Here is a 14,621-nt window from a genome sequence, read left to right as displayed (position 1 = left end):
TGTGGAATCTAAAACAGACTCGGCGAAATGTAGGAGAATGTAGTCCCCAGAGGCTGGGAAGGGGATAACGGGGAGGTGCTGGTCACGGGGAACAAAGTTTCCTGGACACGGATGAGTAAGTTCTGGAGACCTGATGTGCACCGATGTGACTAGAGCTGACCGTACTATACTGTAGACTCAATCCTGCTCAGAGGGTATTAATCTCCTTAATAGCCAAAGGAGATTTCACCATTAATGACGTCAGTGTTTCTCTAGATATGTGAAGATGCAAGAATTGGAACTCATAAAATCTTGTCCTGAAAAGACCTAACTATCTGGAGGCCTGTTCTGCCAGTTTTTCCCAGAGCACAGAGTGCCTCATTCATGGTTTTCATTCAGGGGTGTTGAAAGTCAGCAGTTGCAGTGGTCATGATTTAATCTTTGTAGATGTAGATGGCAAATGTCAGTTTTCAGTTGGCAGAGCCCCCTTTTGCTCATAAACTTGACCAACAGTATCCAAAATTCTCTGGACCACCTGTCTTGTTAGCCTCTTGGTCCAGGAAAATATTCCCTCTTGTTGCTTCTTCCCATATCTAGAGTTACACTGTTACCATCATTGATCTTATGTGGCACTATATATTATTCTATTAGGGCCCTCAGACACTCATTTGACAGTGTAAGAAACAGTAATTTTGTGAAACAGGTGAAATGCAAATAACATAGCCAGCACTATTAGTAAAGTCACAAGTAAGACTTAAGTTAAGAGCGTCCATTAGATGTAGCCCAGTAGATCTCAGGTCATCTGACTTAGTCTGCTCTGTAGAATGTTTATATTCCAGGGAAATTGTATATTGGCACCGTCTACAAGGCACATAGCCCCGTTTTCTAGTGTTATTAGACTGATTGTCCTTAGTATGATTTAATTGTTTTCAACACAGAGGAGACCTTAAACCTAAATTACCATAGCCTGGTGTTATCTATATAAATCCGTCCCATAATTATGGGAGATTTTTCCTCCTTTGCTGAAACTTTTCTTGTTACTCTGATTGAGCTTGAGTAATAGAAAAAAGGTCAAATTTATGGCCAGAGTCAGAGCAGTATTTTTAATTGGCCCAGTGAGGTCCCGGGAGCCAGCATGGGAGTTCCCACCCATGACAAGGTCATGCAGGAGAGCCCTGACAGGCAAGGCGAGTCAGGGCTCGAGGGGCCCTCTAGACCTGCCTGAGCGTCTACCCCAAAACCAGAATCTGTCTGTTTTACTATTTTATGACTTTTACCAACTCCTCTGATATTCACGGGGGTCTATCCCTGACCACCTTTCTCTGTAAGAAAATCAACCCGACCACCTCTCTCTGAAGAAAGTCAACTTAGAGCTCTAGTTAATAAGTCTCCTGGGCATAATAGAAGTGTTTCAATTCAAACCCCTCTGATGACTTTCTAGCTTGCCTGACAGGTTTGTTCGGACTCCCGCAGCTACGCATGTGATTGTTCACAGCCTCCCAACCACGAGAGGCATGGGAAGCTTAAGATATGCTAATAATGCAGAGCTTCTCAGAGAGTTAAAATTGTTAGAATAGAACTAGTAGAGGATTTCTTTGTTGAGCTAATGCTTGCTGCCAAGTTTCCATATCCCTTACCTATTGTGTCCCTGGGAGTGTATTGATTAATATAGTTGGTATATAGAAATGTAAGTAGTAGCTTTAATGTTTGTAATCTTGGACCCTTGAGTTAATTCTTTTCTTGTTATAACCCACCACACTTTTGCCCTATAGGAATGCAACTTTATCTAATGCTGTCAGAGGGTGGCGCCTGACTTTAGAATAATCACCTTTAGAGAAAATAAGTTTTCTGATTGACTAACCATTATTCAGAAGAAAGGGTCATAAAATGTTAACAGGCCTCCTGGCCAAAAGATGATGTAAATCACCTAAATCCTTTGCATATGATAAGTTTGCAGAAAGAAAGCCTGGTTTCAATAAGAGTCAAGGACTGCTGACCTTGCATGACTCTACACCCCCTATTATCATCTATGCACAACTCAAGGTATAAAAGCTACTTTGGAAAATAAAGTTGCGGGCCATGCTCATCAAGCTTGGTCTCCCCATATAGTTCTTTCTTGCTTCCTTTTCTCTCCTTTTCTTCTCTGTTCTTCCTTCAGGATGAATGATTGGAGCATGGGGGCTCTCTGAGACGACTTACTTGCCTGGGCTTCTAAGACCCACTTGAGAAGGTGCTTAAGGTGGGGCACCTTCAGCGATTCAAGAGAGTGCCTGTGGCCTCTGTGGTCAGAGCAAGTTTGGTGTCACAAACTATTAGTTTCCCACATAAACCAGTCAGGTCAAGCCTCTGTCTCTCCCCTTTGCTATCCTTTTCGCCAACGCCGTCCTCCCGAGGGAATCCCTGGATCCAACCGGGGCTGGACCCTGGTAGTGAGGTGATCCCATCTAGTAATATCACAGTAACCTGAATATGACTATAATTTTTTAAGTAAATTTTCTCAGGGCCAACCAGCTAGAGTCTTGTAGTAGAGAAATTTAACAAGGTAACCCAGAACTAGACACAGGTAATTGGCCAAAAACCCAACAATTGAATTGATTTCTAAAACTAGCATGGAATCAGACCTATGACAGAAAAGTCTTTGATTTATATGCAAAGGTCTAAGAAGTCAAGAAAACATAAATGATGATACGAATCATGTCCAGCATCTTGGGCAAGCTGTCTACCTCTGATGTCGTTGCCTTCTCATCCTGGTGTAGTGTAGTTTCTCCTGCTTAAGCATCATTTTAAGGTGAGATCAGGTCAGCTGTCTTCTCTGTAAACCAATCCAGTGTAGGGGCCTTTGGATGTGGGAATTAATCTAAGAATTAATTTCCCTTCAGTTTCATTGTGCATGAGCTAGTTAAGAGTACCTGGTAAAAAAAAAAAGTCCTTCCATCCAGGTTGGAGACAGACCCTTAAATTATGTCTTTTTCCAGTCCTGGTTGCAGGTCATGAGGCATCTGGTCTTCATCCAAAGATAGATTACTGAGATAAGCTTCAGAAACAAACTTAGGGTGTTCTTTAAGAATTCAATTAAATTGTACATTAATATCACATAACAGCCAAGAACTATCTAAGAGGTGAGTCTTACTAGATGCAGACCTCCATTAACAAACTGGGATTTAACATTGTTTGGAAATATCTTTTTCTCCCTAAAGTTACCCTCATTGTTATCAAATATAACCAAATGAAGGCTAGCTTGTTTGCAAAATAGGTCTGTTCTCACTAATTTTGGCCTGATGATTTTTATAACCATAATTGACTATAGACTTTTTATTTTGCTGAAACATTTATAGAGTCTCAGACTGAACTTTTAAAATAAAACACGGCTGGGAAACTCACACCAAAGACTTATCACAGATTTTGCCTAACAAATCTAGGTGAATTCTTCCCTTTTTTAAGGTCTCAAAAAATTCTTGAGATTTTTGTACCCATGAGATAACTTTCCTAACTCATTTGATAAACTTACTGGAAACCTAAGAATTTCCAATTTTTTGGAGGAGTCAGATAGAGAGAAAACATAATTGTTTTGTTTGTAACATTTAATTTTACCAAAGTATTGTCCTAATTCGTTTGAGAGGAAGGTTTTCCCTACTCCCTGAAAACCCGTAATTTTTCAGAGAGAAACCGTAAAAGTTATAAACATATTCGCTGCTTCTTTCAGTCCTTTTGTTAACTTTTGTGAAGTCATCAGGTTTTCTATTCGAATACCAGGACATATCAGAATGTTAAGAACTCCATATAATTTCTAAGGTATCTTATTAGTAATTAGTACTTTTACCATACATTTTAACATGAGTCGATTTGATAATTTGATCATTTGATAATCTTTTTCATGTAATTTAACCAACCAAATAAACACAGTTTAATATCTCTCTTGGGATGTTTCAGGGGCCCTCTGAAGCACCCCAAAGTTAGCTAGAGGTCAAAAGAACTTCAAAAGAATTCGATTTAGGAAGTTTTATCAAAAAGATCAATTAAAAGGGTTTAGAACATTTGGTCAGATTTAGTCAACGTCGATGGGTGCATCATTTAGCTTGTTGATATGTCACAATGGGTGTAAAAACCAAGGCTCAACGTCTAGTGAAAGTCAGCTCCGCCATCTTGGACCTAGTTGGCTCTAACCAGTTTTCTTATGGCTGTGTCATTCCTAACAAAATCCATTTATCTAACTAGTTGTAACCCAATTTTAGATAATCTGATCGTAACTCTCTTTAGTATTTTTCACACCTTTTTCTTTCTTTTTTTTTATATACTGAAAACACACTTCCTACTTTCCTTTAGCAATCAAGAACTAACTTTTATATTAGCATTTTATAGATTTGTGAGCATAAATACCAGTGATAATTTCTAAAACCCTTGCTTTCTTAGAACATTTTAGGATGGCACCAAACATAGGTCAATTAGGTATTTAATACTGAATATTTCCCAGTTCTCATGAACCTGGAATTTATTGTTTAATTTAGAATTATTTGATTTGTAAGTGCTTACCTTTTTTAAGCCAGTTAAATAGACCTCATTTACAAATAACCTCAAAAATATTACCCAGACACAAAGACAAACCAAGACATATTTAGACATACACAGTGCAAGATCTAGCTTCATTTTCTAAGTTTAGTCATGAATTAGATATTACAATATAAAATTTACTAGTTTATAAAAAAAACAGTTGAAATAAATAAAAATTTAAAATCTTTTTCCCCTTTTCCCTCAGTCTCAGGAATTAGAGATGGTCTAGATACGTGTTCCTGAGAGCCCTCAAGGCACAGGGAAAGGCACTCAAGTTCTAACAAAATGGAGGCAGGTCTAAACCAAATGGTGGCCAGACAAAGCAAAATGGCCATCAAAAATCACAACACAGAACACAGAGTTAAAACACACACATATACCTGGCAGTCCTCATCAGACACTCCCTTAAATACAAGACACTTCCCCTAAGTACAAGAATATAGTCTCTCAGAAAACCTCCTGTAGAGACATAGAACGTCAGATCAAAGATTTCAAAGGGAGGAAAGGAAGCCAGGTTGAAAGAAGAAGGTGGGGAGGCTGGAGAGGGGGCAAAAGGGGTGGCCTTACAGACGTCTCCTGCCACCGACAGACACCCAGGCGTTATGGGACGTTTCCCTCGGCTTCCAGAGAAGGGAGGACTGGAATTCGGCCCTACCAGAAATCAGACCAGACCAGAATCAGAATTCGAGTTCTCTGCCAAGAGGAGGTGATCAGTCTCCAATCCTCAGCTCAGGCTGAGGGCCCTTCAACCAGTATCCTGCGTCCAGGACCGGGGACTAGAAAAACAAGGAAGGATAGGAAGGGTTAAGGAGAGGAAAAGAGAGAGGGAAGGGGAGAGAGGTCAATAAGTCTCTTCTTCCTTACTGGTCGGGGCACTCTGGCCAGTTGTCCATGTCAGGAGAAGACCAGGGACAAAAGGGTCCCAGTTGCGGCCACTGGGTCTGGTCCATTGTCAGGCAAGCTGGCCCCTGAGTACCCCGAGTGGTCAGGATGTCAGTCTCAGCCAAGAAGAGTCCCCACCAGAGTTGCCATTTGTTGCAGGAAGGAGGACCCCTTCCAGGGCCCGAAACTGGGCTCTTGTCTAACACTCGGAAATGAATTGTCCGAGGAGACACATGTGCTGACAAAGCAAGAGATTTTATTGGGAAAGGGCACCTGGGTGGAGAGCAGTAGGGGAAGGGAACCCAGGAGGACTGCTCTGCCATGTGGCTCACAGTCTCAGGTTTTATGGTGATGGGATTAGTTCCGGGTGGTCTTTAGCCAATCATTCTAATTCAGAGTCTTTCCTGGCGGCGCACGCATGGCTCAGCCAAGATGGATGCTAGCGAGAGAGATTCTGCAAAGTGGATGGACAAGTGGTGTCTCCTTTCGACCTTTCCCAAACTCTTCACGTTGGTGGTGGCTTATTAGTTCCGTATTCCTTATCAGGATCTCCTGCCATAAAACAACTCATGCAAATGGTTACTATGGTGCCTGGCTAGGATGGGCGGTTTCAGTCAGTGTGCTTCCCCTAAAAGAACCACTTCAAAAGGATAAACAGAGCAGGTTCTGTTTCCCTGTCTCCCCTCCCACAAGATGGCAGAGCTCAGGGCTGAGAGGACCCACTTTGGGCCCAGGCCCTCTCCTCTCCGGGAGAACAGTGGGTGCAGCCGCGCCACATCCCCAGGCTCCGGGCCGCTGCCTCAGAGACCGCCTCGCTGCTCAGCTCATGAGAGCACCAGGCCACAGACACACGTGGGGCCACAAAGCAGGAAGAGAAGAGACGGGGCTCTGTGCAACCGGCTCGGCCTCAGGGGTTAGAGGAGCACGGGCTCCTCAGACTTCTCCCTCAGGGCAGGGGCTCAACGGGGTGGGGGCACAGCATCATCTCCCCAGACGGGAGGGCAGGGGAGCGTCATGTCACAGAGCACGTATCAGAGGCTCCAGAATCTCTAACTGGGCTGGGGGCAAAATCCCACCATAAGTCCGAACGGAGGCGGCTGCTTCTCCCAGCAGAAAGACACCAAAGCAGAGCCACAAGAAACAGCGAGAACCAGGAGCCGTGACTCTGCCCAGGGCAGCAGAGAAACCCCAAGAACCGGGAACCGTGACTCTGCCCGGGGCACCAGAGAAACACCAAGAACCGGGAACCGTGGCTCTGCCCAAGGCAGCAGAGAAACTGCAGGAAAATGGGAGATACACGAGCTCCCTTATTATGGAAAATAATTGTCCCAAAGCAGCTCAGTGAACTGATCTTCCACAAGGTGCCCAGAGCACAGAAGGGGAAAGGACAGTCCCTTCAATAAACGATGCTGGAAGAGCCAGATGACAGCAGGCAGGAGGGTGAAGCTGGACCCTCAGCTCACACTATAAGTGAAATCATCTCAAAACGCAGCAGAGACTTAAACACAGGGCCTGAAACCATGAAAGAACAAGACGAAGACACAGGGGGAGCGTCGTGACATGGGTGTGGACAAGGTTTCTTTGGATATGACACCAAAAGCACAGGCAGCAAAGACAGAACCAGACCACGGGGAGTCCAGTAAATAAAACCCACACAACAAAGGAAACAGTCACAGGAAAGGCAATGGGTGCAACGGGAGAAGATGTGTGCTGCTGGGGGCCGGCATGAGGACCTCCACCCATGGCAAAGGTCATGAGGAAGGAGGCTCGACATACACAAAGGCGGGATCGAGCCTCGGGAGTCCCCCTGGAAATTCTCGAGCATCTATCCCCTAACCGGAGCCTGCCTACTTTACTACTTTGTGCTCTCACCTACACCTCTGACTTTACGGGGGGCTGTCCCCCACCACCTCTTTTGGAGAAGGAGTTAACTTAGAGCTCCAGTTAATAATAATTCCTGGGCGTGATAGGAGTGTTTCAACCTACAAACTCCTCTGAAGGTTCTCTCTCCTGCCTGACAGGCTCGTCCGGCCACATGTGATTGCTCACAGCCTCCCAACCGTGAGAGGCACGAGATGCTTTAAACCTTCTAAAGACAGGTTCTTTAGAGAAGTTAGAAAAGTATTAGTATAGTATAGTGGGCTGATTAGAAATTGTATTGGTGAAGGATATTTCATTTGTTGAGCCAATGTTTGCTGCTAAGTCTCCACATCCCCTGCCGTTAATGAATATATAGAAGAAATAAGTATTAACCTTTGATATTAATCATGTTAGAACTTAGGCTAAGCAAATTCTTTCCTTACTTAAAACCCACTACACCCTCACCCTATAGGAATATAACTTTATCTGGTACCTTCGGAAGGTGGCGTCTGTTTCAAAAATAATCACCCGTGGAGAAATAAGTGTTCTGGTTGACTGACCGCTGTCACAAGGAGAGGGTCATAAATTGTCAGCAGGCCCCCCTGGCCAGAAGATGAGGTAATACCCCTAAGACCTCTGTATACATTTGTATGAAGCACCTGACATTGATCCCCGCGTGACTTTTGTATAACATCTCAGTGTATAAAAACAGACCCTGGAAAATAAAGAATGGGATCAGTTCCTTGAAATACTGGTCTCCCCATGTCGCTCTCTCTCTCAAACTCTGGCTGAGTTTCCATCTGGAGCACGGAGCCCGCCATGCTTACTAATTATGCCTGGGCTTCTAAGATATGACCAGGGAGGCCTCAGTGTCTCCTCTCCTTCAAGAGAACGGAAGGATGCCTGTGGCCTACATAAGTGGTGCAAGCTTCTTGTCTTGAAGTTTTATTGGTTTCCCGTGTAAACCAAGCTACTCAGCCTCTTTTCTCAACTGAATTTTCCAGCTGAGCTATCCTCATTCTGTTACTCTTTATATCTCTAATTAATATTTAATTAAAGCCAGTGTATCCAGTGAACTAGCCAAAGCCGTCTCCCCTTCGAATACCCTGGATCAGCCGGGGCTGGACCTCAGCAGTGTGCAAACCACACATCTGATAAGGAGCTACTTCTCAAATATACAAGGAGCTCACACAACTCAACGCAAAGTAACACCAACCCGGTATTTAAATGGGCACAGGACCTGAACAGATATCTCTCAAAAGACGACATCCAAATGACCAAACAGACATGGAAAGGTGCTCAGCATCCATCAGTCCTCAGAGGATCACACGCCAGAGCCAGTGAGATGTCATTGCACGTTTTACAGACACTCGACTTCTAGGAAAAAGACAGGTGCTGCCAAAATGCGGACAGAAGAGAACCTTGTGCATGGTGGTTGGGAAGGCAATCGGTGCAGCCATTGTGGAAAACAGTGTGGAGTTTCCTTAAGAAACTAAAAACAGAACTACCACATGACCCAGCAATTCCACTCCAGGGTATGTATCCAAAGAAGAAGCTGGGACCTCACACACGTATGTGCACTCTTGTGTTCTGCAGCGTTGTTCCCAGTAGCAGGATGTGGCCACAACCTGGATGTCTGTCGATAGATAAATGCACAAAGGAAATGCCAGACACACACACACAATGGAGTCTCACTCAGCCTTTAAAAAAAGGGAATCCCTCCTTTTGAGACAAGATGGGTGAAGCTGGAGGACATTATGCTGAGTAAAGTAAGCCAGACACAGACAGGCAAATGCAGCAGGAGCTCACTGACCTGTGGAATCTAAAACAGACTTGGAGAAATGGAGGAGAACATAGTCCCCAGTAGCTGGGAGCGGGGATAATGGGGAGGTGCTGGTCACGGGGAACAAAGTTTCAGGGATGCTGATGACTAAGTTCTGGAGACCTGATGTGCACTGATGTGACTAGAGCTGACCGAACTCTACTGTAGACTCAATCCTGCTCAGAGGGTAGCCCGGAAGTGTCCTCACCAGACCCGCAGACCAAGGTGAAATACAGGAGCTGATGGACACGCTAATTATAATTGGCATGACTGTGGTACTTATTTCACAGCGTAGACAGAAGTCAGAACATCAAGCTGTGCATGTGGAACAGATACAATTTTTGTCGATTCAGTTCAGTTCAGTTCAGTCACTCAGTCGTGTCTGACTCTCTGCGACCCCATGGATTGCAGCACGCCAGACCTCCCTGTCCATCACCACTCCCGGAGTTTACCCAAACTCATGTCCATTGAGTCCATGATGCCATCCAACCATCTCATCCTCTGTAGTCCCCTTCTCCTGCCCTCAATCTTTCCCAGCATCAGGGTCTTTTCAAATGAGTCAGTCTTCACATCAGGTGGCCAAAGTATTGGAGTTTCAGCTTCAGCATCAGTCCTTCCAATGAACACTCAGGACTGATCTCCTTTAGGATGGACTGGTTGGATCACCTTCCAGTCCAGGGGACTCTCCAGAGTCTTCTCCAACACCACAGTTCAAAAGCATCAATTCTTTGGCTCTCAGCTTTCTTTATAGGCCAACTCTCACATCCATACATGACTACTGGAAAAACCGTAGCCTTGACTAGACGGACCTTTGTTGGCAAAGTAATGTCTCTGCTTTTGAATATGCTATCTAGGTTGGTCATAACTTTCCTTCCAAGGAGTAAGCGTCTTTTAATTTCATGGCTGCAATCACCACCTGCAATGATTTTGGAGCCCCAAAAATAAAGTCTGACACTGTTTCCACTGTTTCCCCATCTATTCCCCATGAAATGATGGGACCAGATGCCATGATCTTAGTTTTCTGAAATTTGAGCTTTAAGCCAACTTTTTCACTCTCCTCTTTCACTTTCATCAAGAGGTTTTTTAGTTCCTCTTCACTTTCTGCCATAAAGGTGGTGTCGTCTGCATATCTGAGATTATTGATATTTCTCCCAGCAATCAGGATTCCAGCTTGTGTTTCATCCAGTCAAGCGTTTCTCATGATGTACTCTGCATATAAGTTAAATAAACAGGGTGACAATATACAGCCTTGACATACTCCTTTTCCTCTTTGGAACCAGTCTGTTGTTCCATGTCCAGTTCTAATTGTTGCTTCCCACCTGCATACCTGTTTCTCAAGAGACAGGTCAGATGATCTGGTATTCCCATCTCTTTCAGAATTTTCCACAGTTTATTGTGATCCACACAGTCAAAGGATTTGGCATAGTCAATAAAGCAGAAATAGATGTTTTTCTGGAACTCTCTTGCTTTTTTGATGATCCAGCGAATGTTGGCAATTTGATCTCTGGTTCCTCTGCCTTTTCTAAAACCAGCTTGCACATCAGAAAGTTCACGGTTCACGTATTGCTGAAGCCTGGCTTGGAGAATTTGGAGCATTACTTTGCTAGCGTGTGAGATGAGTGCAATTGTGCGGTAGTTTGAGCATTCTTTGGCATTGCCTTTCTTTGGGATTGGAATGATAACTGACCATTTCCAGTCCTGTGGCCACTGCTGAGTTCTCCATATTTGCTGGCATATTGAGTGCAGCACTTTCACAGCATCTACTTTCAGGATTTGAAATAGCTCAACTGGAATTCCATCACCTCCACTAGCTTTGTTCAAAGTGATGCTTCCTAAGGCCCACTTGACTTCAAATTCCAGGATGTCTGGCTCTAGGTGAGTGATCACACCATCGTGAATATCTGGGTCATGAAGATCTGTTTTGTACAGTTCTGTGTATTCCTGCCACCTCTTAATATCTTCTGCTTCTGTTAGGTCCATACCACTTCTGTCCTTTAATGTGCCCATCTTTGCATGAAATGTTCCCTTGGTATCTCTAATTTTCTTGAAGAAATCTCTAGTCTTTCCCATTCTGTTCTTTTCCTCTATTTGTTTGCATTGATTGCTGAGGAAGGCTTTTTTATCTCTGCTTGCTTTTTTTGGAACTCTGCATTCAGATGGGAATATCTTTCCTTTTCTCCTTTGCTTTTCACTTTTCTTCTTTTCACAGCTATTTGTAAGGCCTCCCCAGACATCCATTTTTTGCATTTCTTTTCCATGGGGATGGTCTTCATCCCTGCTCCTGTACAAAGTCACAAACCTCCGTCCAGAGTTCATCAGGCACTCTGTGTATCAGATCTAGTCCCTTAAATCTATTTCTCACTTCCACTGTATAATCATAAGGTGTTGGGGGCCGGCGTGAGGCACTCCGCCCATGACAAAGGTCATGAGGAAGGAGGCTAGACATACGCAAAGGCAGGATCGAGCCTCAGGAGTCCCCCTGGAAATTCTTGAGCATCTACCCCCATAACCAGAGCCTGCCTACTTTACTACTTTGTGCTCACCTACACCTCTGACTTTAGGGGGGGCTGTCCCCCACCACCTCTTTCGGAGAAGGAGTTAACCTAGAGCTCCAGATAATAAAAACTCCTGGGCGTGACAAGAGTGTTTTAACCTACAACCTTCTCTGAAGGTTCTCTAGCCTGCCTGACAGGCTTGTCTGGCCACATGTGATTGCTCACAGCCTCCCAACCGTGAGAGGCACGAGATGCTTTAAACCTTCTAAAAACAGGTTCCTTATAAAAGTTAGAAAACTATTAGTATAAGTATAATGGGCTGATTAGAAATTGTACTGGTGAACGGTTTTTCATTTGTTGAGCCAATGTTTGTTGCTAAGTTTCCACACCCCCTGCCCTTACACACATTAATGAATATATAGAAGAAATAAGTATTAACCTTTGATATTAATCACGTTAGACCTTAGGCTAAGTAAATTCTTTCCTTAACTAAAACCCACTACACCCTCACCCTATAGGAATGTAACTTTATTTGGGTGGTGTCTGTTTTAAGAATAATCACCCCTGGAGAAATAAGTGTCCTGGTTGACTGACTGCTGTCACAGGAGAGGGTCATAAATTGTCAGCAGGCCCCCTGGCCAGAAGATGATGTAACACGCCTAAGACCTCTGTATACATTTGTATGAAGCACCTGACTTTGATAAAAGTCAGGACTGCTGACCCCACTTGACTTTTACATAACATCTCAGTGTATAAAAGTAGACCATGAAAAATAAAGAATTGGGATCAGTTTCTCGAAATACTGGTCTCCCAATGTCGCTCTCTCTCTCACTCTGGCTGAGTCTCCATCTGGAGCGCAGAACCCGCCATGCTTACTAATTACGCCTGGGCTTCTAAGATCCGACCGGGAGGCCTCAGTGTCTCCTCTCCTTCAGGAGAACGGAAGGACGCCTGCGGCCTACGTAAGTGGTGCAAACTTCTTGTCTTGAAGTTTTATTGGTCTCCCACGTAAACCAAGCTACTCAGCCTCTTTTCTCTACTGAATTTTCCTACTGAGCTATCCTCATTCTATTACTCTTTACATCTCTAATTAATATCTAATTGAAGCTATTGTATCCTGATCCTCGCCGACGCCGTCCCTGCTTCGAATACCCTGGATCAGCCGGGGCTGGACCCCGGCAATAAGGGATTTGATTTAGGTCATACCTGAATGGTCTAGTGGTTTTCCCTACTTTCTTCAATTTCAGTCTGAATTTGGCAATAAGGAGTTCATGATCTGAGCCACAGTCAACTCCATGTCTTGTTTGTGCTGACTGTATAGAGCTTCTCCATCTTTGGCTGCAAAGAATATAATCAATCTGATTTCAGTGTTGACAATCTGGTGATATCCATGTGTAGAGTCTTCTCTTGTGTTGTTAGAAGAGGGTGTTTGCTATGACCAGTGCATTCTCTTGGCAAAACTCTATTAGCCTTTGCCCTGATTCATTCTCTACTCCAACGCCAAATTTGCCTGTGACTGCAGGTGTTTCTTGACTTCCTACTTCTGCATTCCAGTCCCATATAATGAAAAGGACATATTTTGGGGGGGTGTTAGTTCTCAAAGGTCTTGTAAGTCTTCATAGAATCGTTCAGCTTCTTCAGCATTACTGTTTGGGGCATAGGCTTGGCTTACCGTGATACTGAATGGTTTGCCTTGGAAACGAACAGAGATTATTCTGTCATTTTTGAGATTGCACCCAAGTACTGCATTTCCGACTCTCTTGTTGACCATGAGGGCTACTCCATTTCTTCTAAGGGATTCCTGCCCACAGTAGTCGATATAATGGTCATCTGAGTTAAATTCACCCATTCCAGTCCATCTTAGTTCGCTGATTCCTAGAATGTCGACGTTCACTCTTGCCATCTCCTGTTTGACCACTTCCAATTTGCCTTGATTCATAGACCTGACATTCCAGGTTCCTATGCAATATTGCTCTTTACAGCATCAATTTTCTCAATTATACCTCCGTCAAGCTGAAAAGGTTTTCTTTCATTTAATTACAGCAGGCACGTTTGGAGTTATTCCATTTCTCATTTTAGGCACTTGCTCTCGTGCTTAAAATACGTTTTTACATTTTTATTTCTGAACACGTATGCATTCTCCTCCTCCTTTAGAAAAGGCAAAGTACTAACGGTACTTCACCTGAACTCTGGGTACTCATATACACGTGTGTGGGCATGTGCACGTCTCTCTCCATGCACACGTGTGGGTGTGTTTGTGCATGCAAGTGTGTGTCTGCGTACTTTTCCAAAGCTCATTTTCGGCCATGTGATCCTCTCTGTTGCATCTCACTGTCTCTCTGCCATTTCTCAGTATCCCTTTCTGTGTGAAAACCATCAATATCCAAGAACTTGCACCTCTGGAAATGCCTTCTCTCACCCTCATTCTCTTTTTATCAAGTTGCTGGAGAACACTTCCTATTTGGAATCCAGCGTGTAACTCAAGTACTAGGAGAGGAAAACGCTTGTCAAGGTTAAGGGCCCCATGCCCCCAGAGCCCACCTCTTCTCTGAGGACCTGGCGGTTTGAGGCTAAGGCACGGCCCACAGCGGGAGGCGGTGCCGAACCTTCTGGAAGCTGGGATGTGCTCTGCATGAAGCCCTCACTTCTGCCCCTTGCAAGTGCTCCGACTCAGGGGGAACTCTTCCTGGTTAATGCCTGACAGCATGGCTCCAGTATCCCATAGTGCGCCCTTTTGGTAGGGGGCAGTCTGCTCCCTGTGGGCTGGTCATTCGCTTGATAATCTGCGTTTTCCACTGGAAGTAATTTCAGCAAATTTTCAGGGCCTCAGTCCAGTCTGCCTTTTTTTACTTGAATTTTATTTAAAATAGAATTAACTGTTTCAAATTGTATAATTCAGTACCAAATACTTTTTAAATTTAACCTTCAGTTTCTCAGTTTATTATGAAAGGTCAAGATACGAATGTTACTTTTTTTTTTACCATGTAATTAATTAACCTATTTGTTGTATATAACCTATTTGTTGTAATTAATTA

At 44.0% G+C, this 14,621-nt stretch overlaps 1 protein-coding gene across 1 annotated transcript in view; it reads left to right on the top strand.

The window, feature by feature from the left end:
- LOC113875937 (leukocyte immunoglobulin-like receptor subfamily A member 6) overlaps positions 1–14,621 on the top strand; it is a 131,758-nt gene that overhangs the window by 62,126 nt on the left and 55,011 nt on the right. The gene's annotated exons all lie outside the window — the stretch shown is intronic.

The sequence above is a fragment of the Bos indicus x Bos taurus genome, chromosome 18, assembly GCF_003369695.1.
Source record: "Bos indicus x Bos taurus breed Angus x Brahman F1 hybrid chromosome 18, Bos_hybrid_MaternalHap_v2.0, whole genome shotgun sequence".
NCBI classification, from domain to species: Eukaryota; Metazoa; Chordata; class Mammalia; order Artiodactyla; family Bovidae; genus Bos; species Bos indicus x Bos taurus.
The sequence above is the reverse complement of the archived record's forward strand: the minus strand, read 5'-3'. Positions and strand labels throughout refer to the sequence as shown.